Genomic DNA, 6,328 nt, shown 5'->3' with positions numbered 1-6,328 from the left:
CCCCAGGTTCTAGCATTCTAATACATGTAGCAGTTAAAATCATGGGCTCTGCCCAGGTTGAAATCATTACTTTTTCCAGATTTATCTATGTGTTGGAGCTCTCTAAATCTCAGTTTTCCTAGCTAATGGGAATGATAACAAATCCACCGCATTTGGTTATAGTGATAATGAAATAATTTAATTCTCCTAAAGCATGCTTTGCACCATGCAGGGTACTTACTAAACCTTCAGTAAATGTCAGCCATTATTATCATTATCATTATATTGCTCTGTGATTGGAGGGTTATTAAATACAAAGACTTTAACTCTCCCCTGGGGCAGGGGAAGCTGAGTTCTCTGGGATATAAAGCCTTGGCTCCACTTTAGGGAGGCGAGGAGAAAAATACCATGAAAACTAGAGACAGATTATTTCTCAACTGTGTACTCTGTCACATCAGAAGTCTTGGTTTTAAGACAGTGCAGGGCATCCATAGACCAGAAATTGGCAAACTAGGCTTGCGGGGCCCCTTGCCTGATGTTATAAATAAAGTTTTATTGGAATATAGCCATACCCATTTGTCTAAGTTGTGTTTTTGCTTGAAAGCAACCATAGACTACATAAATGTATGGCCCACAAGACTGAGATACTTAATATCTGTCCCTTGAAGAAAAAGTTTGCTAGTTCTAGATCGAGACCATTTAGGTTGTCTAAGGATTTAAGTTAAAGTGCATTAAAACAAACCCTCCCCATCTTCACCCATGAATAGTGTGGCAGTTGAGGCTAATGTAACCTGGCATGCTCAGCCTTCCAATGGAAGGAGGACATTGACAGACTTTTCATGTTCTCTGAGTGCTGAAGAGAAATGAGTGTCCAGGAGCCTCCCAATGACTTTCTCCACGTGCTATGGTGGGCCCCCAAAACTTTTTTCTGATCCTGCCTTTAGACATAGATACAAAGAGCCCAAGTTTTAGAGGACCCCACATGTGACAAATATCCAGCACAAAGATCATTTTTCTTTTCACTCTTGTAAGAAAGTTCAGTAAACCATTGAGTGAACAACAACTAAGGAAGAATGGCCTTTGAACCTACTTGGGATTTCACAGCTTGAGAACATACGACTGAGGGCTTGCAAGTGTGGGGGTGGGGGCTAGGGGTAGAAAACCACAGCTGTTGTGCTTTTGCTTCATGTTGAGTTACCTAAGCTGATGTCTAGATGGATTGGGTTCCTCAAATAAGTAGGTGCTGTAGTTTTAGGGTTTTCTCCTCCAACAGCATTTGGAGGTATAGTCACACACCATACAATTCATTCGATGTATGTAATCCAAAGGCTTTTAGTATGCAATCATCACTAACTTTAGAACATCATCAATTTTAGAACATTTTCATCATACTGGAAAGAAACTCATACCTGTTAGCCGTCACTCCCTATTTCCTCCTGACCCTCTCAGCCCTAATGTCTGTTTCTAGAGATTGCTTATGAAATGTAGACATTTCATGTAAACGAAATCACATATGTGGTGTTTTGTGGCTGATTCCTGTCACGTAGCACAAGGTGTTTAAGGTCCATCTGGCTATGGCCTGTATTGGTGCTACACTCCTTTTTATTGTCAACTATTCCATTGTCGGGTCATCAGTTGATACACATCTGGGTTGTTTCCACTTTGTGGCTATTAAGAATAATGCTGCTATGAACATTCATGTACAAGTTTTTGTGTGGGCACGTACTTTTCACTTCTCTTAGCTACCTAAATGTGCATTTTCTAGGCAATGTGATAACTCTGTGTTTAGCTTTTGGAAGAAATGCCAACCTTTTTCCAAAGTGGCTGCACTGCACCATTTTATATGAACACCAGAAACGTACAAGGGTTCTGATTTTTTCCCATCCTCACCAACACACATTATTGTCATGTCATTTTAGTTATAGTCATTCTAGTGGGTGTAAGTGGTGTCTCATTATGACTTTGATTTGCATTTCCCTAATGAGTTATGATGATGAGAATTTGTTTGTGTGTTTATGGCCATGTATGTGCCTCCTTTGGAGAAATGTTTATTCTGATCCTTTCCCCATTAAAAAAATTTTTTTAATGTTTATTTTTGAGGGAGAGGGAGAGAGAGACAGAGAATTAGTGGGGGAGGGGCAGAGATAGAAGGAGACACAGAATCCGAGGCAGGCTCATGGCTCTGAGCTGTCAGCACAGAGCCAGATATGGGGCTCGAACTCATGACCCGAGCAGTGACCTGAGAGGAAGTCAGATGCTTAACGGACTGAGCCACCAAGACACCCAATCCTATGCCCATTTTTAAATTGTGTTATTTGTCTTTTTTATAGTTGAGATGTGAGAGTTCTTTGTGTAGTCTAGATACAAGTCCCTTATCAGATATATGATTTGCACATATTTTCTCCTAATCTATGGGTTGCCTTTTCATTTTATTATGGCATCTTTGAAGCTCAAAAGTCTTAATTTTTTAAAGTTTATTTATTTATTTTGCGAGAAAGAAAGCATGACTGGGAGAGGAGCAGAGAGGGAGGGAGAAGGAGAGATAGAGAGAGAAAATCCTGAGCAGGCTTCACACTGTTAGTGCAGAGCCCAATACAGGGCTCAAACTCACAAACTATGAGATCATGACCTGAGCTGAAGTCGAACATTTAACTGACTGAGCCACCCAGGCACCCCTCAAAAGGTCTCAATTTTTGATGAAATCTAATTTATCTATTTTTATTTTGTCTTTTGTTCTTTGGTGTTGTATCCAAGATCATGAGTATTTACTCCTTCTTACATTTTCTTTTAAGAGTTTTTCAGTTTTACCTCCTAAGTTTAGTTCTATAATTCATTTTGAATCACATTTTCTATATGATAGAGATGAAACCTCATTCTTTTGTTTGTGGATATTCCAATACCATCTGTTGAAAAAAAATACTATTTTCTTCATTAAATTGTCTTGGCACTTTTGTGGAAAATCAATTGACCATAAACGTGAGGTTATGTTTCTGGATTTTTAATTCTATTTTATTGATCTATCCATCCACCCTTATAGATATACACGACAGTGTCTTGATTACTGATTGCTGTTGCTTTGTGGTTATTTTTGAAATTAGGAAGTATGAGTTCTCCAACTTGGCTCTTCTTTTTTCAAGGTTTTTTGGCTATTCTGGGTCCCTTGCTTTTCCATGTGAATTGTAGGATCAGTTTGTCAATTTCTGCTAAAAAGACGGCTGAAATTTTGTCATGGATTGTGTTCAGTCTGTCAACTGATTTAGGAAGTATTGCCATCCTAACAATATTAAGTTGTCCAATCCGAACATGGAATGTCTTTTCATTAATTTGGGTTTTCTTTAATTAAAAAACTGTTTTATAGTTTTCCGAGTCTATACTTTTCACTTCTTTTTTAAAGTTATGTCTATGCATTTTATTCTTTTTGATGTTATTATAAATGGAATTTTTTTTCTTAATTTTGGTTTTGGATTGTTCATTGCTAATATCTAGAAATACAATGGCTTTTTGTATACGGATCTTCTATCCTGCAATCTTGCTGGACTTGATCATGAGTTCCAATAGTTTTTTAAATCTGTTTACCACTCAGAAGTCTTGGCCCCGAGTTCAGGTCTACCTTTCACTCTGCCTTGCCCAGCATACCTGTGCAACCACACAGTCCAATAGGATTTTAACATCCAAGCTGAAGGGCTATTCCTAGACTTTGGCCTGCAAGAGCTATCTGTGAGTTGGTGGCAAAGGGCTAGGTTGATTTATGTCTTCTAAATATTTCAACATGCTATGTAGTTTCCATTTGTACTTTTCCCCTGGATCCCACAAATGACAGGGATGGGCTTGTTTTTGGTCTATAACTCTACTGCTTTACCACTCCCACTACTATCCACTTGCCTCAATTCTAATGCATAATATTCTACTATTAGAATATTCATTCACTCCAGTTAAGGCATTATTCTTTTAAGACTCCCCTTTATCAGGGATAGATTGTTGAAATGAGGCTAGAGGACCGACCACTTGTCAGGCACAATGTAAAGTAAATGGATTACACTAGGAATGTGTCTTTTGGGGGGGGGGGCTGGCGGGGAGGAGGAATCATGATCAGAGTGGCCATAATTCCTGTCCCTCTTTAAATGGAAGAAATAAAAGGTAAACTTTGTTTCCTGAAATCTTAATTCAAAAGAAATCTAGCATTTTCTCCAAAATGATTTTTTCCCTATCCATTTTATTTTTACTCTTTTTTTTTATTGTTTTTTATGATGTATTAAATTGAACCATTTACTTGCAGTATGCTAGTTAAGACAATTTCCTTAGCATTTGCTGAATGATTTGGCAGGCTAGACGTCCTAGAGCTAAATTGTAAAATCCCATTAAAACCTAGTCATATAAAAATAAAAGATGTGGCCTGGTGCACTCTGTGACACGTTATGGTGAGGTCTCATCAGATTATAATAACAAATGCCAAAAAGAAATGACGACTGTGTAAAAGAATATGATGAAGAGAAAGGAGTGTATTAGTGATGCAGCCAACTGCATTTAATTAAATTCCATGTCCAAATTAGTTCCCTGATTGGCATGTAAAAAGAAAACATGTTTACTCTGATAGTTCAAATAGCACAGTTGTTGTTTTAGCATACAGGCCTTTTAGCCTCTCTCTCTCTCTCTCTCTCTCTCTCTCTCTCTCTCTCTCTCTCTCTCTCCCTCTCTCCCTGTCACTTTCTCTCTTGTGAGTTTCTTGCCACCTCAAGGATAAAGTAGGTATTACTGAAGTCTCTCATCGCTCAGGTGAAGAAACATGTTCACCTGGGTAAGTTGTTTGCCCAGGTGACAAGCTAGTAAAGAGAAGAGCTGAAATAAACTGATGTCAAGATAATTCCAGAGTCTGTGGTCTTTCATTTCTGCCAAGGGTTGGCAAACCACAGCCCACAGGCTGAATCTGGGCAGTGCTCTGTTTGTTTGTTTTTTTTTTTTTGTACAGCCCATGAGCTAGGAATGGTTACTTTATTTCTAAGTAGTTGAAAAAAATCAAAAGAACAATATTTCACACCATGTGATATAAAGTTCAAATGTAAATGTCCACATATAATGTTTTAATGGAACATGGCCATGTCCATTCATTTATGTATTGCCTGTGACTGTTTTCCCACTGCAATCATGGAGTTGAGTAGTTGCAACAGAAGTTATATGGCCAGCAAAGCCAAAACCTTTTTCTATCTGGCCCTTTATAGAAAAAGTTTACCTGTAGCAACCCTCACATGCTAAATTAAACATTAAAATGGAGGTGGTCCAGAGATTTGTGTATTTTAAATAAAGCCTCAGTATCATTTTGAACACTTCTCAAAGTAATTATTATTACTGTCCTACATCATGATTATTTGTGTATTTCCTTCCTTTCCCCATTGAGCCTTGAGGGCTAGGACTATGCTGAAGTATCTTTGAACAAATAAAGGAGGATGGAGTATTAGGCATATACTTCTGAGTTTCTACTATATGCCAGGTACTCTTCAGTGATAAAAGAGAATACTTATAGTCTGAGGACACGTACAAGGGCTTTGGTACAGCTACGTGAGAAGAAGCTCATATTAACTAAGTACAATAATACTTGCTACTCATAATGGTAACTCTAAGACCTTTCGATTAGAAGGTAGAGGAGGGTCAGTAAAGTACGCTTCTGGGTAGGCACTTCTAGAAAACAGAAAAGCAAGGCAAGCCCCTCCATACCATTTACACAGAGTTTTATTTAGGATAACTTACCGACAGAGGGGATCGAGCTCACGGATGATCCAGGTGGTACACAGGTATTCTCTACCCCCATTCTCTGCCCATTCTGGACCTTAAACCCCGGCTTTTGTGAAGGGGCAGGGTGGCGAGGTCACAGGGTAGTTCTCTAAAGTGGTACCATCTGTGTGCCAGAGGGCCTCGACCAGTTATCTAAAGTGGAGCCTTCTGTGTGCCACTTTAGGGAGGATCAGAACAAGGCTTCCTGCCTTCCAGTCAGGATATATAACCCCCACCGGGGCCAGGAGCACGTAGCCCCCATGGACGTCACTGCAAGAACATGAACAGGATGGAGGGCAAAGACGGAGTCCGTGTGATTAGCACTCCTTCACCCTTTGAATTTCAAAGATGAAATTACTTTGGTCCCATTGTAGTATTAGATGGAGCTTATCAAATTTGAGGGTTTATAATATCGGTAGTGTAAAAATAAGCTATCATGCATAGGTATCATTGGAACTTGGGGGCCAGACCCCAGGGGGCTATCTATACAGTAATTTCCCCTTATCTCTGGTTTTACTTTATATGGTTTTAATGACCTGCAGTTAGTCTTGGTCTAGAAGCAGGTGATCCCTATTCTGATATA

The sequence above is a fragment of the Prionailurus viverrinus genome, chromosome A2, assembly GCF_022837055.1.
Source record: "Prionailurus viverrinus isolate Anna chromosome A2, UM_Priviv_1.0, whole genome shotgun sequence".
Taxonomy (NCBI): domain Eukaryota; kingdom Metazoa; phylum Chordata; class Mammalia; order Carnivora; family Felidae; genus Prionailurus; species Prionailurus viverrinus.
This window is presented reverse-complemented; position numbering follows the sequence as displayed.